A 26,490-nucleotide genomic window follows, 5' to 3' on the forward strand; every position below is an offset into this window, starting at 1 on the left:
ATCCACAAATTCTATGTGTGTGGACCTCCACAGAGCGAGAGGAATCATGGAAGGAGAAAGGAAGGCACTGACCACAGGAACAAGAAAGCTAGAAACGGCACCCTGGCTTCTGGCACTGTCCTGCTTCAGCTCTTCTCCAGTCGCCCCTCTGCTGGGGGCACAGAGGTTCACACCAGGGCACTTGCCTGGTGCTCTTGCCTGGCCAGCATCAAGGCCCCCCACTGCCGGGACTCACATACCTCCAGGAACCCACCACCATCCCACAGGGAAACCAAAACCCTGGCATATTTCGGAGACAATCCGGGGGGGAGTGGGGGATGTCTGCCAGTTATTTTGCCTGGGAGGCAGAGAGGACCGTGGCTTTGTTTGCTGAACCAAGAATTAGGGCACACCGCCTGACAGCAGGACTGAAAAGACTGGATGTGAACTTGAGACTGGCTGGGGAGATTCAGGGTGAGTGGGTCTTGTCACTGCAGGATCCAGAAGTGTGAGCTGAGCCTTGGGTGTGCTTCTCCGTGGTGGTGCCCTCCAGAGAGGAGCCTGGGGACCTCCTGGGCTCAGCACCATGGCCCAAAGCTGGCCCTTCCTGGGGAGTCCTGAAGGCAGCCACAGGGGGGCCCTGTCCAGATGACTGGAGAGGCCCCCGGGGCTGTGGTGTGAGCAGTCTGCTTCTTCTCAGCTGCTGCCCCAACTCCACGACTCTGGGGCTCCAGACTCCCCGTCTCTCCCTTACCCCTGATCCTTGCCAGATCACAAGTGCCAGGAGTCCAGACATTATTCTTCTCTGTCTTTCTCCCAAGCTTATCTCCTCTTTACCTGTGTCCTAGGGATGCCTCAAGCAAGCTGGGGGACCCCTTTGGAGTGACAAAGTCTCCTTTAGAAGCAGGGTTACCCCAGTGTGAAGCAAGCAACGAGACGATCTTATCACATGCCTCTGACCACTTAGAGAGGCAGGCAGAGACGGTGCAGTGAGGAAGTATAATGTCACATGCGACATTTACAGGAAACTGGCTAGAAGATTGCAGGGGAACTTGAGAACTTGTCGTTTTCGGCGGATTAAAACAACACAGGTTAGTGCTTCCCCCCCCCCCTCCGAAAAATCTTCCATAGCCACTCTAAACTACCTAACTTATTCTCTTTCCTTAAACTGTCTTTCTGTAATGCGAAGAAATTGCTCTGGCTTTGAATGTGAGAGCCAGGGCATAGCTGAAAGCCACACTTTGTTAGAGGAACAAACATCGAGCCATTACTATGAAAATGAAATTCTCAGAATCTCTTGCTTCCCTCTTTACCTTTAAAAAACAACCTTCAGATGTTCATGCAATAACTTATTTCATGGAATTCAGCTATAAGCCTCTCCTCACGTTTACCTATTAGCATAAAGCTGAAACAGGACAAATCAGCTTGTGTTTGCGGGCACTCGTGGGGTGTTCAAAGGGCGGTGGAAAATACTGAAATATTATGTGTGGAAACATGCTGCGAGTCTGAACGCAAAAATGTTGTTTTTATGTACTTTTCATCTGGTAAAATGAATCTTTTGGCTTGTATTTCCTGTTACAATGCATTTCTCATATTTTTATACATCTTAGTTCCCTTTTGTATTTTTTCTGCCCTCTTCTTTTCTTCCTTCCCTTTTTTTTCTTCCTTTCTTTCTTCTATTAACTTAAAGCAAGGGTAGAGAAGAGGGGGTCGGGGACAGCCTGAATGTGAGGTGAGGAAGTCCCCTGCCTGCGCGTGCATGGCCCCAGGCTCCCACCGCGCAGCGCCTGAAGAAGCCATGTGGTGGGGACCATCACTAGAGCTGTGTGTCTTCACAAGCCGTGCTACTTGTACGAAGGAGGACTTGAAGAGTCTAGAGCCGAGCCAGAGGGACGGTTAAAGCACTGGAAATTAGAGCCTAGAAACAGCTCAGTGGTCCAAGGTTATTCATCCTCTGGCCGGTGAGGGACAGTTTAATGAAGAGCATCAGGTCAATAAAAGGCTCTTCCGCAAGGGCCTGATACTTTCAGACCTGTACGAAAAAGGAGAGTGTCTCGAATCTGAGTTAGAGGGAGGAAGTTACTGCATTCTTGGATTGTTATCAAGCACTAGAACAGGTTGGCCAGAGAGGGTGCTGAGTCTTTTTCTGGATGTTTTTGAAAACCTACTAGATTTCTTCCGTGGCTGCGTTAACGTGTTGATAGAGGTGGGGAGAGTAATGAAGAGAGGTTGAGTTGGGAGCTTCTTGGTTCCTCTTGTCGTTCTAGCCCATGGTGTTCTCCAGAGTGTCTGCACTGAAAAAACAACAAAGGGGTGAGGGGTTAGAGGACTCACGTGTTGTTTACATCCCAGTAGTGCAAAATAACCAGAACAGTGATGAAAGAGAAAAATCATTGTTGATTATGTCCTCAGATGGCCACATTTTTTTCATTTTTTACTACCATGTTGTGCAAGAAAATGGAGGGGAGGCTCTCAGAATAGGGCTGGATTCCAAGTCGGAAATCTCGGCCCCAGTGGCTTCAGAACCCCTGCACTCGCTCGGAGAGGCAGCCCACCTTTCCATCGGGGTTGGGGGTGGAGGGGAGGTTGGACGCCATTGGTGTTTGGAGCCCTGTGCACAAATCAGTGCCTGAAGGAGACGCACACACACCAGAGGGGAACTGCACACACACCAGGAAGGTCTCTTGCACACGGCACTAGGAGTGCCCCTGAGACCAAAAAGAGGCTCACGACTTCGTGGTGGCTGGACATCCCTAGAAGGAGCTCTTTCAGTTTTGCTTTGCTTTTTCAGTTGGTCATAGAGCTTTGTTGCTCAGGGACTTTTGCATTCTGCTAATCTGCTGCACATAGTAGAAAAGGGCTTTTTTTTGTTTTTGTTTTTTTTGTTAGAATATTTTCCAGATGGACCCTAATGTCTCTTTTATTAATGCATCCTTCCAAAAGCTGTTTCCATTTATTCTGGGGGCGTCTGTTCTCTCCCTAGCCAATTTCTCACCCCCTTCTCCAGCTTTCCACCTTTGGGGTGTTCCTTTGTGCTGTAAGTGCAAGAAAAGGTTTATGATGTTATGATGTAGTGCCTCTGAGCCCCAAACCTGGAAGTGGTTCTGGAAAAAAAGGACATGGAACAGCACAGGGTGGTAGATCATGTCAGATGGTGGAGAGCACCTGGACTATTATTCTAGCTTGTCATTTTTAGACAGGAATTACTGCCAAGTTGAACACTGAGTTCAGTTTGAAGGTCAAAAGCAGGAAGAGATAAATAGTCACCTTTTATCTGGAGAGAAAATTGTGAATTTTATGAGGAAGGAGGACTGTATAGACATGTTACTGAATTCTCTAAATAAGAAGAAGGGGACTGACTTTGCAAATTCCTCTTCTCCTAGACCCTGACATATAGGCAGGCTTCTTCTCCCCAGGATGCCGGGTAGTAGAGTAACACTTCAGAGCCAGCCTCCACGGATAATGGGGTTGCCTGGGTTCCAGAAGGACAAGCTGGTGAGATATACAAAACATTCATGCTGGAAGGGAAAAGAAAAGAAAAAATAAAACTTTGATGAGTGCAGCTTTCACAGTTGAATTCATCATTGGTCATCTTTTTGAGTTGTCACCACCAAGTCTGGAGGCCCAGCCCCCCCGGGCTTCTCAGAGAGATGTTTCTGGATGTGGGTAAAGTATCACAGTTTTGTCATCACCATTATGCTGGGAAATATTGGGAGCCACAGGTGGTGGGTTTTTTTTAATTGTGTTAAAACAGACATCACCTAAAATTTTCCATCTTAATCATTAAGTGTGTAGATGGAAATTCTGTAAACCATTAACCGTTAAACCGTTAAACAACTCCTTCCCATTTCCTTCTCCCCCAGCCCCTGGCAACCACCATTCTACTTGGTGTTTCTGAGTTTGGCTACTCCGAGGACCTTGTAGAAGTGGAATCATACAGAATTTGTCTTCTTGTGACTGCTTTATTTCACTTAGCGTAATGCCCTCCAGGTTCACCCATGTTGTAGCATGTGTCAGAACCCCCGCCCTTTTTTGAGACTGAGTAATACTCTATGATGTGTATACACCACATTTTCTTTATCCATTCATCTGTAGAGGACATTTGTGTTGCTGCCGCCTTTGGCCTTTGTAGATCACGCTGCCGTGAACCGGGTATACAAACATCTCTTTAAGACCCTGCTTTCAATTTGTTTGTATATATACCCAAAAGTGGTATTGAGGGATCATCTGGTAATTCTGTCTTAAATTTTTTGATGAACTGCTATGCAGTTTTCCATAGCGGCTATACCATTTTACCGTCCCCCTGACAGTGCACGGGGGTTCCAATTTCTCCACATCCTAGTCAGTACTGGTTGCTGGTTTTTTTCATAGCAGCCATCCTAATGGGTGTACGATGATATCTTGTAGTTTTGATCCACATTTCCGTACCAATTAGCGACACTGAGCATCTTTTTATATGCTTGTTGACCATTTGTATATCTTCTTTGGGGAAATGTTTGTTCAGTCCCTTGCCCATTTTTTAAATGGGGTTGTTTGGGTTTTGTTGTTGAGTGATAGGAGTTGTTTACATATTGTAGCCATTAGGGAACTATAAAGTATAAATAGTTCTTTAAAGTATTGTATGTGCTCTAATGTTCACATCATCTGCTACGAGCCAGTTGCTCTCGTGGTATACACTCTTGAAAAAGACCAGGAGGTTCAATAATGCGATTTTTTTCAACACCATTGATTTTGATCTTGACTCTGGAATGCTTGACAAAATCTCTGTGATTTTCAGCTTATAAGCAGTTCAGTTTTCAAGAGCTGACAAGGATGAAGGCAAGGAAAATAAAGGAAACAGAAGAGATAGCATGGGGTAATGCTTTTTATTCTTTCCATAATTTATACTTTTTGACTACGTAATCTTCAGGAAAAAGCCTTTTCCTCAGTTCTGTTGACTTAAACCAGACTTCATGCAGGAATAAACACACTTTCTGAGAATCATCCAGTAATTATGTCTTCTTATACCATCCTCCCTTCTAAACCCACAGGCTTGAAGATACCTCAGATTACAAGATCAGTATCATTTTCCTTCATGAATGCCTCAAACAAAATGTTGTATTTTTCTTCTGGGTCATAAGGACCCAAAGACGACTTGGCCTGTTGTCCCAGAAAAGAAGCAAGGCCTATTCTGGAGCCATGGCCATGCTGTTTGTTTAGATTATAGATTTTCTGGAAGGAAATGGTAGGGAAGTTATGATGGACAGCCTCATGCACTGCTCTGTGGTCTTCTTTGGCTGAAGGTGCTGTCTTCTAAATAAAACATCATTAACACTTATGTGTACTCTGATGTTTCTGAGGAAGGGATTGCCCACATGCTTGGTTGATTTTTCACTGTGCCCTCTCAGTTTCCCATTTTCTTCCAGTTGGAAAGTTGGTGCTGTTTCCCCCCCTGCCCAAAAAAGCCTCTACGTGTCCCCCTCCCCACCCACCAAAAAGGCATCAGAAAATGACAAGAATGGGTTGCATTTATTTGTTTATGAAAGGCTTTTCCTCAAAAATAATAAACTACATGGTGGGGCGCCTGGGTGGCTCCGTCGGTTAAGCATCGATCGACTCTTGATTTCGGCTCAGGTTGTGATCTTGCAGTTCATGAGTTCGAGCCCAACATCAGGCTTCACACTATCAGTGGGATTCTCTCTCTCTCTCTCTCTCTCTCTCTCTCTCTCTCCCTGCCCCTCCCCTACTCATGCTCTTTCTCGTTCTCTCTCTCGCACGCTCTCTTTCTCAAAATAAATAAATAAACTTCAGAAATTAATAAACTGGGAAAAGATGAGCCCTTGAACGGAACCTTGTATGGTGCACTCCACACAATTTAAGAGGCACCTATTCCTGGCTTACAGGACTCTGCCGGTTCCACTACCTGGTCCTTACATATCACTAACACTGTAATTTCTCAATACTAATTAGAAGTTACTTACCAGAGTCTGTTTTGATACTTTCTGGTAGGAATTAGGCTTCCTTTCTACTTTTGTTTGTGTCTGGATTTTAATAATGTGTCAGGTTTTAAGCTCTCACATTGTACTGTTTTGTAATCCTAGTGTGGCTTAAAAACAAAGAGGTTTTTCTTTGCAGTAGGACACATGTTTGCACACACACATGCACAGGTACATACAAATATATATATATATATATATATATATATATATATATATATATATATTTTTTTTTTTTTTTTAACAGGGCAAAAATTCTTTAGGGCATATATTCCCTCAACCAAAAGTCATTAGATGATATCTTGGGACCTACAATTATTTGGAATATGCAGCTAATCTTAGACCAGGAGGTTGTGCATATATTACACCTATAGGTTCATTTGGAGGTTTGCTAACGAACTGCTACTCTTTGGGTAAATCACTGATTTACCCAAAATGGTGATTACATGGTGATTCAGAAGCCACTTCTTTGATTTCCAGGCCAGCTGTAGAAAGATTTGGTCTTTCTTATAGGCTTTAAAGGCCTGTAGAACGATCCAGAGTCCTGAAAACGGGGTGTGGGGTCAGTAGAGGGGCTGCGTTGCACCTCGCCAGCTTGCCGTGCAGAAGGCTACACAGGGAGGAAGGGAATTGGAGTTCCAACTCTGCCTTCTAACTGCGGTGTGGCTTCTTAGGAAAGTCCCAGTTCCAGAAGTCATTTAACTAAATGAACATTCTTGATGAACTGCCACGAGGGCTTTGCCTAAAACCTCTTTCAAAGCCAGCAATGTGTGCCTTCACTCTCTCTCTCTCCTTCCTTCTGCCTTTCCTCTTCTTTCTCCTCTCACTCTCCTTCCATTCCCTGCCCCTCACCTCGTGAAAATTCAGGCCAGCACTTACCTGTATGGACAGCTTGCTTCCTTCTCCAGCCCGGTCTCTCAGCTTTTTGTTCCTCATCCCCAGAGCATTTAATAACCTTCCTGCAAAACAGGGACAAATTGGGGCTGAGGCACAGTTACCGGACTAACAGTGTTGGAGAGGTTTTATATAGGAATACTAAAGTAGAAAAAAAAAATAATGCTGTTACAAGATAAACCCTGCCTGACAAATCAGGAAGAGTAGATAGTTTACTTTATTAAAACTTCTGTTAAAGATTCATACGGAGGGAGCAGTAGGGGAAAAAGAATTGAAAAGGCCAGAGGATAATTTGCTCTGAAAGACAAAAATGTTAGGTTATTCAAAAACTATTTTTTTCTCCTAAGTCAGTGCCAGGAACATCTGGCCTTGGGAAAAGTTTAGGAAAAGAGGCTTTCAGATGCCGTTGTCATTATTTAAAACTTAAAGAGGTAGGTCAGAAATAGAATCCTGGGTTTTTCGAAATAGAAGGGACCTTCAAGAGTTCAATCGTCTTGTTTTCAGATTCGGAAGCTGAAGCCCGGAAAGGTTAGAGGTGATTTATCTTGGTCAAAATAGCTAATTAGTGAGAGTAGTGAGCATAGACCAAGGTTCCTGACTGCAGCGTGGGTCCACCCGCTGCAGGGTTGAGAGGCCCCAAGGACGGGGAGTCTGGATGTCGGTGCCCTTCTGGAACACCATCTACAGGGACCACACTCCTGCCAAGTGGGAGTGGGCCAAGAGACTGAGGAGTTAATGAACTCCCAAAACTCCAGTTAAGTGACCTTTATGTAATTCCTGGAAAACAGCAGAGCAACATGGATAGTGTATAGATAAGCATAATATAAGTATTATAGTACAGATGGTATATATATATATATATATATATATATATATATATATATATGTAAACAACTAATCCAGCTTACCCAGAGAAAGTTTGTGCCCAGTGAACAGTGAAAATCCTCATAGAGCAAAATCCATAGAGGAAAAATTCCCAGTGGTTGCCCACGATTGACCAGGAGGAGGGACTCTGAGTCATGTGGACATGAATATGGATTGAGAGGGGTTGTCCATTGTGAAGCATAGATGAAGACCATGGCTTACCGTGGCCCAAACTGAGTAGCCCTCGGGAGGCTTACCCGTCCTTAGCCCTGATTCCAAAATCCCTAAACCGCCTTCTGCACACTAAATTAGTTTCCTGGGTACCATCACCTCAGAAGAGTATATTCTGGAGAGTGGACATGGCCACTGGAAAGAAATGCCATTATTTATAAATTCCAGTGTACCCGGAAGCCTCCTGTGAATTTGTAATGTGGGTCAGTCATTTTAGGTCTGATCCCTCTAGCTCTCAGATAAAAGAGAGGTTTTAGGGGGCACCTGGGTGGCTCAGTCGGTTAAGCGTCCGACTTAGGCTCAGGTCATGATCTCACAGTTCATGGGTTCGAGCCCCTTGTCGGGCTCTGTGCTGACAGCTCAGAGCCTGGAGCCTGTTTCAGATTCTGTGTCTCCCTCTCTCTCTGCTCCTCCCCTGTTCACACACTGTCTCTGTCTCAAGAATAAATAAACATTAAAAAAAAGAAAAGCAAGGTTTTAGGACTTCTGTGACAAAGTCCCTGTGCTCAAAGTGTGGTCCTCTCCCCCTCCCCTGTAATGCCCCTCTTAAGGGTCTTTCCTGAGCAAAACAGCAGCCTCTTCCCAGTGCCGGTCCTACTTCTTCATTCCTCCTCCTAAAGCCACAAGCATTATAAAAAGAAAATGATATATAATATGTGGGTCCTATTGGACATTGTAAGACCCTTTTTGGATACTGGTTGTTTTATGGGTTTGTTGTTGTTGTTGTTTTCTTTTGGCCTTTTTTGTGAGGAGGGCATTTTCCCTTAATTCAGAAATATTTACCGAATAACTTCCGTGTGGATCTTTTGTTCTCGTTGGGGACGTGGGCAATAACAATATTTATGTATGTATAATGAAATAGTATGTTATGTGAGGAAGGAATGAGCACGGTGGGAAGAGAAGTACAGCAGGGCGAGGAGAAGCAGGAATGCCGTGGTGCATGCGGATCAAAGTGTGGTGGTTAGGGGTGGCACTTAGCAGAGGTGAGAGAATTCGCCTTGCAGATACTGGGGGAAACACAAGGGCCTCAAGGCAGGAGCGCGCCTGGCATATTCCAGGAATCACAGAAGCCAGTGTGATGAGGACAGAGTAAGTGAGGCAGGGAGAAGAGGACGGTGAGATTCTGGAAAGCCTTGTGGCCTTTGTAGGAGGGAGTTTTGGGAGGACTTCAGCAAAGGAGGGCAATGATCTGGCTTTTACACTCCAGCTACTATATTGAGAATAAACTGTAGGAGAGCAAGAAGAGAAGGTACAGACCAGTTAGGAGGCTGTTGCAATCTTCCCATGAGAGATGATGGTGCCTTGGACCAGGGTGGCAGCATTAGCTGTGGTGAGGAGTAATTAGAGTCTGGTTATTTTGTGTTTTTTCAATTTTTTCACTAAAAGTTTTTTTTAGAGAGTGTACAAGAGGGGGAGGGGACGAGAGAGAGAGAGAGAGAGAGAGAGAGAATCTCAAGCAGGCTGCATGCTCAGCACGGAGCCCAACACAGGGCTCAATCCCATGACCCTGGGATCATGACCTGAGCCGAAATCAAAAGTAGGTCGCTCAACCAACTGAGCCACCCAGGTGCCTTGAGTTTGATTATTTTGAAGGTAGAACCAACAAGATTAATTGTTAAATTGAACAATAATAAGCATGAGAGAGGAGTCAAGAAAGACTACAAAGAAGCAAAGGAAGAAAGGAAATGCCACCCGACTGGGGGAGGCTGTGAGTAGAGCAGGTAGGGGTAGGGGAGAGATATATGGAGTTTATTTGGCGATTTGTTGGGTCCGAGTGGTCTGCTAAACAGACATCGCGTGGAGATGTTGAGTAGGCAGTTAGATATACACGTATGAACGTAGGAGTTAGACTCCTAGAAGAATTCATCTTTCTTAATGGTCTTAATGGTTTCATTTTACTCCTGAATATATCTGTAGCTTCTAAAACTCCTATTAAAAATGCAGAATGGGGGGCACCTGGGTGGCTCAGTCTGACTTTAGCTCAGGTCATGATCTCACAGCTCGTGGGTTCAAGCCCCGCCTCAGGCTCTGTGTCTCCATCTCTCTCTGCCCAACCGCTACCGCCCCCCCCGCCCCCGCTCACACTGTGTCTGTCAAAAATAAATAAACATTAAAAACAATTTTTTAATTTAAAAAAAACAGAATGAGACTCTGCAGAAGGACTTATTCAGTGACTGATTTCTGGGACTGAAATCAGACAATGTTCACTTGGGTAAACAAGAGTGGAAGGGTCAGTTTTGTTTCAGGCCTTGCGTTTCGCTGCGTAAGCCCCAGTGATTTCATAATTACTTTAAGAAAAAAAAGTTAGCAAAGTGGGCAAAAGCAAGGTTTATTTTTTCAGATGCTCAATATCTAAACAAATCAAGCTTTTCTTTGCATATATGTCAAGACAATTAGAGAAAATATTATGGTTTTCATCTTTTTACATTTACGTAAATATCTTGATAATTGAAATTGCATTTATTGTCATTGAGACAGATGTTAGATCGTTATGTAAGTATTAATGAATTAACCTATGCTAGCTATTTTCCTGGGGGAAAAGAAGGTATGTTATCTTCATTCAATAGGAGGAATTCTGAGTTCTTATGAGTTGGCTGTAAGTCTGCACAGAACTTCCATCTTAATCTCTAAATTCACTTTTTGTCTGCTTTTTAGTCAGCTTGAGTGAACAAAAAGGATCTATTTTTAATTTACGTTTTGTTTTTTTTTTTTTAACGTTTATTTATTTTTGAGACAGAGAGAGACAGAGCATGAACGGGGGAGGGGCAGAGAGAGAGGGAGACACAGAATCGGAAGCAGGCTCCAGTCTCTGAGCCATCAGCCCAGAGCCCGACGCGGGGCTCGAACTCACGGACCGCGAGATCGTGACCTGAGCTGAAGTCGGACGCCCAACCGACTGAGCCACCCAGGCGCCCCAAGGATCTATTTTTAAAGTACCTAGATTGGTACACTGGCATTTCCTACCCCAGATACACGCTAAATGTTTTTATTCTTGATCTTGTGCTCGGTTTATAAGAAGAGCATCTATCAAATATGTCTTCATCTTATTAGACTTTTGACCAGCCTATGAGGGAGGCACTGTATGAAGTGGACATTGCCTCAGAGAGGTGAAGTGACCGGACCACAGCCCACAGAGCCAGAATGCAGACTGGCTGTATCTAAAGCCTTCCCTAATCCACTTTCCAGAAGCATGGAGCAAAGTAGAACAAACCAGAGCGTTTTAGTAAAATAATGTAGACCAAGAGACAATGCAGAATGACCTCTTAGATGTATCCAAATACACCTAAAACACTGGGGCTCCAATCAGGAATTTCAGGTAGCTGTTAAACTAATCCTTGTAATGAGAGGATACATGGAAAAAAAAAAAAAAGGTCTCTTTTTTTTTTTTTTTTGTCCTATACCCCATACAGTGGTGGGACTTCTTGGGTGGTATGACACCTGTGGACAGAGAACATGCGCCTCCATCAAACCTGCAGGGAAACACCCAACCCCATCTTGCACAGAAGTCTTTTGGTGCCAGCTTGACACAGCTGTCCCAGGCTGCAGGTGCCTGAGAGCTGGGATACTACAGCCAGCAAGCCTTGAGGAGACCTGAGTGGGGGACTCCAAGAGACTCCAAGACCTCAGCTCAAGGCTCAGAAAGCAGGATTGGGCTCTGTCCCCACAGTAGAGGCCACATGGAGTGCTGAAAGGTGACAGAGTCAACTCCCACACTAGTAACCCTCCACGGGAACCCAGGGGAGGAACAGTTCCCACCCACCTCAGCAGTTGATACTCTTTGCAGTGGTACAGCCATGCTGGTTATTAAAATATTGACAAGCTTCAGTACCAGTTGATGAATCATCACTGATCTCAGAAACTTGAGTGCACCCTTCAACCCCTAAGACCTGTCTCATAATTCAGTAGTTAAGCATTAGTGCCTAGTACAGCATGGGGTGCCCAGGACTGTGAGACATCGTTCTGATTGGTTAGTGACTGTGCCTTATTGGCTGTTACATATTTTGAATATAACCCCTGTCCCACCCCACCCCCCAAAAATGGAACAGTGAAGGCATTTCTGTGAGCAGGTGATGCCAAATTTCATTTGGGGTCCAAGAGGGTAAAATTTAAACGTATAATTGGGCTCCACATTCACTGATTCTCTGATATGGGCCTGTTGATAGCATCCTTCACTATCTAGAAGGAAAATCCCCCACAGTAGTTATGAAGGGAAAGGTAGTAATAAGCAGAGGTCAAGCAAGTGGCCCTGGAAACATAATTTTGATTCATGTTTTGAGAGGCCTCCAAGTTTAAGAAGATTGAATTTTGCAGGAATACAATATCTCCCTCTACTTGCTTTCTACTCGCGTCCTACGTAGCATTAGAAAAATGGTTATTACCTCAAAGCATGGCTTATTTGTTCCCATAGATCAGTTGGTGACCACCTGCCCAGGGGAGGTGAAGGGTTCATTATAAGCCAAGCTCCACTAATCCTGATTTATTAGTGCCAAACACTTGCCTTTTGCAGCTGTGGGAACAGTTTTTAAAGTCGATTTATTTCTGAGCTGGACTAACAGTACCGCATGGTTTAAAAACAAACAAACAAAAATGGAATCTTTTGCAAACGCAGTAAATGCCCACACATAGTGGATTCCAGGGGTATGTGAGGAATCCTTGTGCCTATCCACAAAGCATCAGACTGATTTTTAGATGGTGAGAGATACGCTGCATCCTTTAACACAGGAGTTCTTAACCTAAAGTCTGTGAGTTGGCGGTGGGGGGAATAAAACGTCTTTATTTTCACTAACCTCTCACTGAAATTTTGCATTTCCTTCAATTGTGAATGTACCCACAAACCGCAATAGTGTTAGCAGCACTTGTGGTATCATCACCGATAGAAGTCATAGATATTTTGTCATTAGGTGGTAGGCAGCGTCTTCTTTTTTTTTTTAATGTTTATTTATTTTTGAGAGGGAGAGAGAGTGTGTGCCCATGCAGGCAGGGGAGGGACAGAGAGAGGGATACAGAGGATCTGAAGCAGGCTCCACACTGATAGCAGAGAGCCCGATGCAGGGCTTGAACCCACAAACCATGAGACCATGACTTGAACCGAAGTCAGACGTTTAACCAACTGAGCCACTCAGGTGACCCTATGGTAGGCAGCTTCTAAGATGGCCCTCAATGATTCCTACCTCCTGGAATTAAATATACTTGTGTTTAAATCCTTCCCTTTAAATGTGGGCTAGTTTTAGTGATTCATGTGAACGAGATGCAGCAGAGAGGATAAGATGTCCTTCTGAGATTTAGTTATAAAAAGACTATGGTGTCCATGATGGGGGCTTTCTGTCACTCTCTTGCTCACTCTGAGGGAAGCCAACTACCATGTTTTAAGCTACCTTGAAGAGAGACCCACATGGCAAGGACCTGAAGGAGGCCTTTGACCAATAGCCAACAAGTAAGTACCTCTTCCTCTTGCCAACACATAAATAAGCATAGAAGCAGATTCTCCCCAGTTGAACCTTCAGATGAGAACACAGCCCCAGTTGCCACCTTGATTGCAGTCCTGTGATAGACCTTGAGCCAAAGACACTCAGCTAACCTGTATTCAGATTCCTGACTCACAGAAGCTTTGGTATAATATATTTGTTTGTTTAAGCTATTGAGTTCTGGGGTAATTTGTTGCATAAGAATAGATAACTTATGCTATGACTAGTAAATAGTCGTAAAGATGTAATACTCAGTATGGTGAATATAGACAATATTCTCTTATACTTATCAAACTTGCTAAGAGACTATTAATTATTCCAGCTACTAAAAAGAAAGGATAATTGTATAATGTGATAGAAGTACTAATTATTACTGCAATGGCAGTTATGTTACAATATGTAAATTAACATATTGTACACCTTAAATTTATATAATGTTATATGTCAAATATGATTCAATTAAAAAGTAGGAGTAACTTTTATACAGTACAATTTCAGATATCTCCAAATATCGTTTGCCCTCATTATTACTTCAAAATCATAGTCATTAGACTGGCCACTAGATCGTACTGTTTAGTGCATTAATAAACAAGCACATATTTTGATTTATAACACATTTGTTTTAGCCATATTGATGCCATGCATCCCCACCACAGAAATCTACCAGTTCTTTTTTTTTTTTTAATTTATTTATCTTGAAAGAGAGAGTGTAAGCACGAGCAGGAGAGGGACAGAGAGAGGGAGAAAGAGAAAATCCATCCCAAGCAGGCTCCACACTGTGAGTGTGGAGCCCAACACAGGGCTCAAACCCACGAACCATGAGATCGTGACCTGAGCTGAAATAAGAGTCAGATGCTTAAACAACTGAGCCACCCAGGTGCCCCCGAAATCTACCAGTTCTTGTCTCTTAAAGTCATCAGGCTTTTCAAGTTCATAACTGAAAATTGACCAGTTAACAAGAAATATAAGCTCATAATTGAAAATTGACCAGTTAATAAGAAATATAACGCCTCATCGCCTCATGCTAGGTGTTATAGTTTGTTTCTGCCTTGTGGGGTTTGTAGTTAAAAGCTCAAATCACAAACTTATCAGCTCTGTAACCTCTGGAAAATTTAAGTGAAGATAATAATGTCTTTATAGGCAGAGGTGATATCTAAATATCAAACAGCTGATAGGCACAAGTGCTAACCAGTCAGAATATACACCAGCCTAAGAAACATCCAGTGAACAGCATCAGTCTGCTCATAGGAGGGTGAGGGTTCGATGAGTTCAGGTGTGCAGCCGCCATGTTTCAGGCCCATCCGACGAGCAGCCTTGACTGGGATGCTGTTCTCCCCACCCCGCCCAGTAGACTACTTTCAAGCACAAGCATAGCTCATGTGTCAGCTCCTCTGTGACGTCTTCCATGTCCATTGCTCTGCCCACTCCCACGGCACCTTGTGTAGCCCGTCACCTCCCAGTCACATGCATTAGCATTTGTTCACATGCCTTCCTGCCCACTTCCCCCCGCAGAATGAATCCCTCATTTCTTACCTTGGTTCTTTCCCCCCTGCTGCTCCAGTACCTGGCACCGTGCCTGGCCACAGTACATTCTTAGTAAATGTTGGCTCGATGAGAGGATGGTAGATCAATGCTGAATATTTTAATGGTTCCAGGAAAAAAAATATCTGTTCTAGATGTAAGCAGGGATCTTAAGAATAGAGTAATACTCACATGTGAGTTTTTGCCTTTGTCTATAAAACAGCTTATTCTCACTTGGTGTCATGAAGATAAAACAATTTAGAACAATAACGGTTTCGTTTTCAAATACATTCTCATACTATTTTTCCCTCTATTTTTTCACTCTGATAACAATGGTTTGTTGCTTCCATAGGTTATCAGCCCATTCTAAAGAAATGGCTTATGGGTCAAGACCACGGGTCCAGACAACTAGATTCTAGTTCGAACTCAAATATGTTTCCCAGGTCACTTCATCTCTCTGAGCTTTGGTTACTTTATTTATAAACTGAAACAGTTTGTTCAGTGACCTCTAAAGTACTTGCCAATTCTAAAATTCTGAAATTCTTTATGGCTTCAAGGGCTTGAGGTGGGGACTGTTGCTCATAGGCTCTTTTGCTCCTGTTTGTAAGTGACCCATCTGCACTTTTCTTAGGAACGTAGAGTTTAAATGTAGGCTCTGTTACGACCCACTGAAGAAACCAAATTAAGATAAAGATTTTCTAAAACTGTAATATTCAGTGTTGGCGAGCGTATGGTGAATGGGGCATTCATTCTTTCACGAGGCCAGAGGGAGTATAAGCCTTCCCCGTGGACCATTTGCACTGCGTATCAAGAGAGTTTAAATTGTTCAAACTCTTTGATCCAATACTTCTTTTTCTATTGCATAAACCTAACTGAACACAAGAATTTGCGTATAAGGATGTTGATATTAGCACATTTATAAAAGCAAAGTAAGAAATAAAGTAAATGACCGGCCACAAGAGAACGTTCAATAAATTGGTGTCAAAATTCCATGCAGTCATTAAAAAATCATGTTTTCAAAGAGTATTTAGCGGTAGGAAAGGCTAACAGAACCTGGATTCAAAACTGCGTATTTATCATCTTCATTTTGAAACATTTTCTATGTATCAAGACCAGAAGGAAATATTCCAAAAAGTTAACGTGTACTTCTAGTAGGATTATACGTAATTTCTCTCCTTTAAATTTGAGTTCACCATTTCCCACAATAGACTGGTGCTGGTGTAATACTGTTACAAAACGGTCGTTTAAAACGGGTTAAAGACCTGTCAGGTGCAAAGCAGTGTGCTGGTGCTGTCGGTTTGGAAAGATGAGAAGAGTGACACCTGGTGTCTGAGAGCACCGTCTTGCAAGTACCGTAGACATAAATAAATACCCACTTGGCGGCAATGGGGATTGATGCCGTGAACAAGTTGCCAGCAGTGAAATATGATCGGACGGAGGAGGAGGCCATGGTTCGTATTTCTCAGGCACCTTCAGGCTCTGGGGGACACTGCAGCGCCGCCTATAGGTCAGCCAGTGTGCGCATGCGTGTTGCCATCCCTTGGCCTGACTGACACAGAATCCTGGGAAGACATTCCAAGAAGCCATCTTTGCCGTGTCTGTTTCTATTTTGGTGATATTTAAGATGTTCTTTTGAGGCGTTATTTTAACGATGAGCTCGGGATACAATATATCATTATGCAAAAATAGGACACGGTGTGTTTACAAAGACAGTATGTCCCGTAGATTCTGCAGAAGGTCGTAGAAGTATGACTATACAGTATAATTACTGGAAGCTCTTTCTGGCATGGCGGTGTGTGCAGACCGAGTCTTTCCCTACTTAGTAGAGGTTCCTGAGAGCTGGAACGGGGCGGAGTCTTCGTCAGCTTCCAGAGCTCAGTAGTAGTTCCTGGCACACAGTAAGCATTAAATAGTTCTTGAATTAATAAATGTATGCTTACGTTACTAAGATTCATAATGAGCGGAGCCAAGAAAAATGCTAGTTGTGAGGCAATAGGGAGCAAGCAATAGACCCCCTGTCAGGCCTCCTTAATAGGGGAGCTTTATTGTAAGGATGGGCAAAAAAGAACACAGGATACTCAGGACTACCCCACAGGGAGGCACATGCTGGATGGGCTCTGGAACCCTGCCATTGGAGTTCAAATTGTGTCTGGGCCACTTATGAGCTGTGTAGCCTTGGTCAAGTTACTTAGCTTCTCTGTGCTTCAGTGCCATCATCAGCGTCATCATCATCATCATCAAGAGTCATTGTGAAAATTGAATGAATGAATAGTTGTAAAATTCCTAAAATGATCCTTAGCACATGGTAAGGGCACAATAAATGCTAGCTATTATTGTTACCATTAGCTTTGCTACTGTTAGAGTTATTAAAGACTACAGTACAGTTTAGGTACCTGAAAAATCACGATGTGCCCTCAGTCCCAGGAGACGGATCATCTCTTCTCTTATGTCCACCAGTTAACTGGCTATTCCTGTCTCCTCTCATTTCTCTGGTATGACTGACTGCCTACCTGTCCCCACGATTCCCAGTTCATACTTCTGAGACGAAGAGGAAACAGACTGCCTTGTTCGAGCAGAGCAGGCTTTTTCACACCCGGCCATCTCACAGCGTGCTCTCCAGCAGGAAGACTTGGGCCGGGGTCCTGCCCTCATCCAGTTGGCCTTGACTGGGGTGGGGTCAGCTGCATCTGATCTCAGCAGGGGAATGTGGGCACAAAGGAAGCCCTTGTAACCGTGAATTTTAAATTATTCAGCAAAGAGGGCTTGAAGAATAAAGAAAGGGTAGAAAAACAAAACGGAAAAGCAGCTTAACCCTTTGGAGAGACAAGATGACTTTTGGCATTTTCCACCTGGCACACTGATTCGTTTTCTAAGGCCCGTTTGTTACTGTTCAGATCCATAAAGGAAATTGTGTGACTAAGAACTGTGGAGATGAGGTGAAACCTCAGAGGCCTTCACTGAATCTCTGCCTTTGTGGGCCATGACCTTCCCACCTCTGTGGCGTTCACGTTGCAGCTTGTCTACGTCGTGATGTCTTGCTCAGTTCCTTTTGTGCCACGGACTGGCCAAGAAACCACAGTGTGGTGTGTAAACTACACATGGAAATGCCGATGGGCCTTCTGATTAGCTCCATAGCTGAAGGATACCTTTGGGGAAAGCTCACATGGAGGACATAAATGTCAAAGTTTCACGTTCTCCTAGACCATACTCGTCTCACTGTCACTGCCATGGATCTGCATCTTTTCACCCCTCCTCGCATCCTCAAGGTGATCAGGACAATGCCATTTCATTTCCTGGAACAATAATAATAATAGTTAACATTTATTGTGCCATTACTATGTGCTAAGGATCATTCTGGGCACTTTTATTTTCACTTTAAGACCACCCTAGAAGTTGAGTTGAGCCAAGTCTGGTAGAAATGGCTGTTTGCTCCAATGCCTGTGTAGCTCTGCGTGAAACACACAGCAGGACACAGGTAGATGAACCTTTGGGTGGGGATGGGGGGGTAGTCAGCACTCACAGACTATGCAAGATCATTTCTGGGCCACCTCTCTTTTTTGTAGATGCCTATGATTTGGTATTTCTTTGGGCCAGAAAATAGCACTGGAAACACTGAACAGAAAGCATTCTATCCCTTATTACCCAATGTGTTTTTTCCAGAGCATCCCAAAAGGTTATGTTGGGTTTTATGAGCTGCAGAGGATTGCTGACTGGTGCACCACCTAGAAAGACAAATGGCAAAAACTGCAGAGCTTGGAGCTGCCCTTGTTAAGTCGGCTACTGAGCTGAGACAAAATCTCTGCTTCCTGTGCCCAGCTTGAATATTATGGCCAGCACTGGAAGAAGGAAAAGCATCATTTAAAACATTTTAATTGTCACCACATGTGATCTGGGTACTGAATGTTTTGAACTGAAAATCTCACTACCCAACTGAAAGTCAACAACACACACTTCTGATACTAAAGGTCGTCACTCTTTCCTGTCTTCCCTTCACAAAACTGGAAATCAAATAAAATAACTAGGTCTTCTGCTGTGAGGTGCATTTCCTCGAGTGATCAAAACCAAAGGGCTTTTGGGCATCCTGACCCAATTAGCAACAAAGATGTCAAAATAGCAGTACAAAACAGGACTGAGAAAACAGTTTTAGCCTTCTGCTGATACCTACCTCTAGTGACCTTCTCAAATAAGGTTATTTGAAAATAAAATAAGGATCATTTTAAGATTTTGGTAGCAACCATTGCCTATTCTTTCAGAAAAGTAGCTGTTTTTACAGAAAGCTCCAAATGGTTTTTAAAACCAAATAGAATGTGATCTTTGTCGATGATGTATTCACTTCATTTGAAGAGTATTGTTAAGTGCCCGGGAGTTGAAAATTCAGTATTGGTCATCTTTTAAAGATTGCAGATGGATTTTAGCCCACGATGCACACAGGAAACAACTGTTTTAGATGCCCTGCTCCTCTCTTAGCTCTGTAAAGACACCACTGTGGAAGGAAAACCCATGGAAAGGCTCCAGTGATGGAGAGACCATGTGTGAGAGGCTCAGAATTAGCTTCTGATCTCCCAGTGGCTTCAGGAAGGAACATCAGACTTACCATTCCGGCCAAGGTCCAGGGTGCCCCTCCCTGTCTCAAGGAGAGAACAGTGTGAAGAAGTCCTCTTATATACACGTCATTTTGTGTCTGAAGCATTGTGGGGTGGGATATATTCTGTTATTCCATCCTGACCCCAGGATGGATAACCCTGCCCTTTCATCCCCTTTGGCACAAAACAGAATCACTAGATAATCGCCACCCTTCAGTTTTCCGGCGTGTGTGTGTGTGTGTAGCTACAGCCAAGGTAAACTGGTCTCTCAGGTTTCTTTTGAGTTGAAATTAGCTGAGCTGTTTGTTTCCTCTGAGCCATATACTGATGCTTTTTGAACTATCTTTGTGTTTGAGGGATTTTTTTTTTCATGGTATCAGCACACCACTTCCTCCAGGTCATTACTTTGAAACAGTTTTGCAGAGGGAGCTATCCCTGCTGGCCAGCAGCCTAAGCAAGCAAAGCAATGATGGAGGGATGGCCGCAGACCTTTACAGTGCATTTCATGTTTGTGCATGACTTCATGAAATGACTTCTCATCCACTCATCTTGGCAGATAGGGTGGGCTGGCATCTGAGCTTGCCAGCCAGAAACTGCACTTTGTCAATATCGGGCACTGGCTCCCCCGTTTGAATGATTCTCAAAGTTGAGGCTAAAATAATGTCCTCAGATGACCCTTTGCGACTGTCTCTTTCTGAGAATTCCATGGAACTCTTTTTTGAATGTGGATTTCTACTTAATCTTTGGTACTTTCAGATGATACCTTTTGGAAAATGCAAGTTTGAGTAAAACCACTCTTAACTTTCCTTTTATTATACTTTAAATATTTTTATTAATGAACGACCTGTGAATGTCAATACACAAACATATGCAGTGCTTTTACTAATATGTTTTATAAATATTATTCCCTTTTCCATAGATTCATAAGTTTCTTTTATCATGAAGATAATAATAGTTTATAGTATCTCAAGGGTAAATCCTAAACCTTTAAGTACTTTACTTTTGTATTTATGTTAAGGAAAATAGAATGAGAGATTTAAAATATATAATCTTATTGGGGCGCCTGGGTGGCTCAGTCAGTTAGGTGTCTGACTTCAGCTCAGGTCATAATGTCACCATTCATGAGTTTGAGCCCCGCATCAGGCTCTGTGCTGACAGCTCGGAGCCTGGAGCCTGCTTTGGATTCTCTGTGTCCCTCTCTCTCTCTCTCTGCCCTTCCCATGCTTATACTCCGTGTCTCTCGCTGTGTCTCAAAATTAAGTAAACATTTAAACAATTAAAATATATAACTTTGTTAAGTTCATAGTGATTTTTAATATTCCCAGACTTATGCATTACAAAACTGATTTCACTTTTATTAAATTCTGAACTTATATTTTTAAGAGTGCTTTTGTGGGGGGTAGCAGGGGTGGGAGGAGTTACACTTAAGGAAAATAATCACTGAGGTGACCTAGTCCTTTCATGGACTTTATTTTTGTAAAAACCCAAAATTCTAGCAGCGCAGTAATGTGTACCGGTTACTTTCCTGAGTAACGTTGTGTACGATACAGTCATATTATAATTTAAATCTTTTTTAAAAGCTGCATTTTAAGTAAAAAAAAAAAAATTGCAAGATTGTATTTTTATTTTTAATTTTTTTAACATTTATTTATTTTTGAGAGAGACAGAGACAGAATGAGAGTGGATTAGGGACAGAGAGAGAGGGAGACACAGAATCTGAAGCAGGTTCCAGGCTCTGAGCTGTCAGCACAGAACCCGAAGCAGGGCTCGAACTTACAAACTGAACTGTGAGATCCTGAGCCAAAGTCAGACACTCAACCGACTGAGCCACCCAGGCACTCCAATGTTTATTTATTTTTGAGAGAGAGAGAGAGAAAGAGAGAGAAAGCACGAGCAGGGGAGGGTCAGAGAGAGAGGGAGACACAGAATCTGAAACAGGCTCCAGGCTCTGAGCTGTCAGCACAGAGCCCGACACGGGGCTCGAACTCACGAAGCACGAGGTCATGACCTGAGCCAAAGTCAGACGCACAACCAACTGAGCCACCCAGGAGCCCCTCAAGATTTTATTAAGTAACCTCTATACCCAAATTGGGGCTCAAACACACAACCCCAAGATCAAGAGGCGCGTGCTCCACCGACCGAGCCAGCCAGGTACCCCTTCAAGTCGGCATTTTTGAAACTGAGGATATACACGTCACCGACAGTAATCTTTAACGACTCCAGAGTAGAACGTGTATTGCTCTTGTTCTCCATTGCTTAACCTTTTGTGTGTTGCTTATGCCTGTAAAGATTTTGAGATACTTCATCTTTTTGTATCTCTCAGCATTATTTAGAAGCTCATCTATATTTTCAAGATATGAGGGGGGAACAAAGCCAAAGAAGGAACCCTTATCTCTGCGGTGTGCAGTTAGAGGTTGAAGGGAATTCAGCGGACACTGCTAGGGAAGAATGCTAAACATGTGCCTCCACAGAGGATTTTGTACGAGGCAGGAAGAAGTTTCAGAGGAGTAGAAAGGTGTGTGTACAGAAGCCATTGTACTTTGGAAAATGAACTTTCACACCGGTCATCTTCATATTGGTTCTCCGTGAGCTCCCTGCTGACGAGAGCTGCATACTCAAGAGTGTTTTCGGTGTGGTGTTCAGTTTTGCTGAAGCTTCAGTTGACTCTTGGCACGGCTGTCTTTTGCGTCACAGTGTCATCCTCATCTTGTGGTGACCGAACTTGGGCATAATGATAGGTATCGTGGTTTTGTTTCCTCATTTGCTCAGAGAAAAATCAGACCTTGCTTCAAAGCCTGTTTTCTTTCAGTTCACTTTGCACCCCCTCCGAAAACATTCTCAGACCATTGCTGTTCTCTCTGTTTGCTCCTTAACCGCGAGAATAAAGCAGCCTGGAAAATCAGCGCTGTTTTCTATTCCCCAGGTGGGTGAGACCACCCCAAAGGGCTTTGGGGCATCTTCTTAGTGCCCTAGAAGAGAAGTCCTGTTCTCTGCCTTGGAGGGTTTTGAGACAAGTGGCTTCCTATCCTCCTCCTGGGAGGGATGGTGACAAGCCTACTGATGGGCAGTGAGCCCATCCGGGTGAATGAAAACAAAGCAGTGAGCATAAAATCTATTTACTAATCCCTATTTCTCTTTAAATTTTAGGAGAAACAGTATTTTTAGGAAGTTGCTGGGGCATTTTTTTTTCTGAATTTGTGTTCCTTGAATCTAGCGATGTTTGGAAATGCACAAAAATGCGGCAGCACTGGTGAATGAGAATGGGACCGTCACAAATCAGGTGGATCAACACCAGCTTTTTGAAATGGTCCTGAGGGGATTTGAAACCTAGCTGTAGAATGATATAAAACAGAGTTACTGGAATTACTAGTACCCAACTTTTCTCAACTGTCAAATAGGGTAAATTCTTCATTCTCACATTGCATTGAATTATCCCTCTGTGAACAGAAAGAGCCACTTTTCCTGCTCTGTTTCCTCCTTTATGAAGCAGCACTAACCATGGAGACACTTAGCTCACTTAGTCATGATAGCTGACACTGTTGAGTGTTTAGTATGCTCCAGGCACTTTACCCCACAGTGGCTGCCTTTCTCACTTAGGTGCATCAAACACCTTCTGAGTGGAACTGTAGGAAATTGGCAAGGAGAGGGAGAGGGTACTGTAGGAAATGGGCAAGAGCCTTTGACTTGGGAAGACCCAGTGGAAAGGAGGCCAGAGGATGGCATGCCAGCCCAGGTCCTCGGGTGAATCATCAGGTACCAAACTGTGGTTACTTTGAATGATCTATGCTCAAAAGTGGTTTTGGTCACCAAGTTTTTAATCACTAAAGAAAAAAATTCTGAATTAGATTTCTAAGTGTTTATTTATTTTGAGAAAGAGAGAGAGAATGCAAGCAAGCAGGGGAGGGGCAGAGAAAGAGGGAGGGAGAGAATCGCAAGCAGGCTCCACACCATCAGCGCAGAGCCTGATGCGGGGCCCAAGCCCATGAACCGAGAGACCATGACCTGAGCCGAAACCGAGAGTCAGACGCTTAACCGACTGAGCCACCCAGGCGTCCCTCTAAATTAGATTTGACTTCTTCCGAAATATTTGTTTAATGGCTGGTGAAGACAGTGAAGATAAAGGAAGCTTTGGAGACTCATTGGGTCAGCCCACATCACTCCTTAGTTCCTGGGAACTTTTGTCTTGTGAAGATGGAATGAGGTGACTCAGGGTCATAATGACTGTACTCGGCCTTTAGAGCTTCGCACACGGATGCATGTGTGTAACAATAAGCAAGCATTCCTACTTCTGCCTTTGAGGTAGATGTGTCACAGTGAGATGGGCCCAGACTTCCGGCACCCTCCTCCCGACTTAAGACGGAGACATTTCTGGAAATGGTGAAAATTCTCACAGGCCACACAAAATTAGCCACTGTCGCCATCTCAGAAAATTCTTACGAAGGCGTGTATCTGTCGGCAATAGAGGCCGTCCTTAATTTATGAAATTTGCTTTACTGGTGTTCAGAAAGGGTCACTGTTTACCCATCCAGTCCTTCAAAGGTTAGGACATTTTATTTTGTCTATGGAAAGTCGTGGAATTTTAAGTAATCTTTAGGTTCAAAAATGGAAGAAATAAGGAAAAGAATAAAACCTTGTGATTAAAAAATCCGGATAACAGACAATTAATGGAGGAATATTTGCTAATAATGGAGAAGACAAGAAATATATGAAACACTGCCAGCCTCACTAATAAAAGAAATGAAAATCAAAACTGTCCATACGTATAATTTTCATCTATCAAATTGGTAAATATTTTTAAAAGTGCTAATAATAGAACATATTGAAAAGAAATGAAGGCACCCGGGGGGTGCCTGGGTGGCTCAGTGGGTTAAGCATCTGACTTCAGCTCAGGTCATGATCTCATGGTTTGTGGGTTTGAGCCTCACTTTGGGCTCTGGGCTGACAGCTCAGAGCCTGGAGCCTGTTTCGGATTCTGGGTCTCCCTGTCTCTCTGGCCCTTCCCCGCTTGTGCTCTCTCTCTCTCTCTCTCTCTCTCTCTCTCTCTCAAAAATAAAATAAAAACATAAAAAAAAATTTTTTTAAAGAAAAGAAATGAAGTAGGTACTAATGGGATAAGAAATGCTACCGCTGTGAGAAAACAGTTTAACAATATGTATCAGGATCATTAAAAGAGAAACCTTTGTATCTTCCATTCCAGTAATTGTACTGTAACACATGTATCCTGAGAAAATAATCTGAAATGACTACAAATATTTAGTCTGTTAACCTGGTAGGATTTGTAACAGCGAAATTGGATGCAATTTAAATGTTTAACAATGAAAATTAGCTACATAGGTAATAGACCACACATAAAATGAAATATTCAACTATTAAAATTGCATTCGGAGAATATTTAATAATATGAGCAAGTGTGAAAAAAGGATATAAAACTACATATATACAGTAGGATCCCATTTTATTATTCTTTTTATTTGAGAGAGAGAGAGAATGTGAGTGGGAGAGAAGAGCTGAGGGGGAGAGAGAGAGAGAGAGAGAGGGAGAGAGAGAGAGAGAGAGAGAGAGAGAGAGAGAATCTCAAACAGGCTCATGCTCAGTATGGAGCTCAATCTGGAGCTCAATCCCATGAGCCTGAGATCATGACCTGAGCTGAAATCAAGGGTCAGATATTCGACCGATTGAGCCACTGAGGCACCCCAGTATGATCCCATTTTAGACACACACACACACACACACACACACACACAGAGGAAAAAAAGACTGGAAGCAAATTCCAAAATGTTAACTGGTTTCTTTGAGTACTATGGGTCATTTAAAAATTTATTTATATTTTCTAAACATTTCCATGTATGAATTTTTAATAAGGAAAAAGATATATTAAGTGAAGGAAGGAAACTATAAAAGGTAAGAGAAACTTAAGGAAATTACCCCCCAGACAGTGTGATTCTGCCATAGAATCTCACTACAGCCCTATATATTCTTTTTCTTTTTTTTTTTAATTTGAGAGAAAGAATGATGGGGGGGAGGAGCAGAGAGAGAGAGAGAGAGAGAGAGAGAGAGAGAGAGAGTCAGTCTCAAGCAGGCTTCACTCTAGGCTCAATCCCACAACCCTGAGATCATGACCCGACATCAATCAACTGAGCCACGCAGGTGCCTCTGTATTCTTTTGTCTCGACAAAACGCCCACTAATTCAACATCATTTGGGTGAACAGCTCCTCTTTCTTTCAAAACAACCTGTTTCTTCCTTCCATGTTGGTGAGATCATCTTATCGTGGGGAAGGGACAGAAGCCACTCAGGGTCCTGAGTGGGGAAATTGCAGGGCAGCCTAGCGGCAGGGGGTAGAGGCTGAGGCCGGAGTGCACCAGAGTAATGAAGCCCTCACCCCTCCATCGTCTCTGAGGCCTTTCCTTTGAAGACTTGGAAATGAAGTCTGGTTACTCACGCTATGAATTAAGTAGACGTTTGTGGGCTGGCCTGGCAGGATGCCCTCAAGTATGATTGTATGGAAATGGTTCTCAAACCAAAATGCCTATCCCCACCTAAGGACTTCAGAGCGCTGTGCACTTAAACTGGAGTGGGCCCGAATTAGGCCTCCTTCAGGAGGTCAGCTTCATGAGGCTACTCCGTGTAAGGTGAGCCGGGCTGAAACGAACACCTGGGCTGCACGATTCAGGGGATAAATTCGTTTTCCTTCCACCGTGTCATCAGCTCAGATACGAATGTGAACTCCACGTGCGTGGAGAGCTTTGTCTGATCGCTCTCGTGTCACCGGCAACCCTTGTCACGTGATGGGTAGAAGGTCTCTGTTGGATGACTGCTGTGCATCGGAGCCCTAGCGATGGCCCTGCTCACTAGGTAGCCATGCAGGCAGGGAAACACACGTAGTGTAAGCAGATAAAAGGATCGTAGAAAATATTTTTTATTTCTAGAAAGCAAGTCCCTGTTTCGTGTCTCTCTTTTTGGCTGAGAAGACTGCTGA

The 26,490-nt window shown here is 43.5% G+C and overlaps 1 protein-coding gene across 2 annotated transcripts in view; it reads left to right on the top strand.

Moving 5' to 3' along the window:
• Nucleotides 1-998: 998 nt before the first annotated feature.
• WIPF1 (WAS/WASL interacting protein family member 1) overlaps nt 999-26,490 on the top strand; it is an 89,262-nt gene continuing 63,770 nt past the window's right edge. The window contains exon 1 of one of the 2 annotated variants that reach the window (XM_047083256.1): nt 999-1,070. The gene's annotated coding sequence lies outside the window, so the exon portion shown is untranslated. The remainder of the gene's footprint in view (nt 1,071-26,490) is intronic. The other variant, XM_047083255.1, reaches the window with a different exon arrangement.

The sequence above is a fragment of the Lynx rufus genome, unplaced genomic scaffold, assembly GCF_022079265.1.
Source record: "Lynx rufus isolate CCGP_SWC_20201006 ecotype Redwood Valley unplaced genomic scaffold, mLynRuf1.p SCAF_2, whole genome shotgun sequence".
Classification (NCBI taxonomy): domain Eukaryota; kingdom Metazoa; phylum Chordata; class Mammalia; order Carnivora; family Felidae; genus Lynx; species Lynx rufus.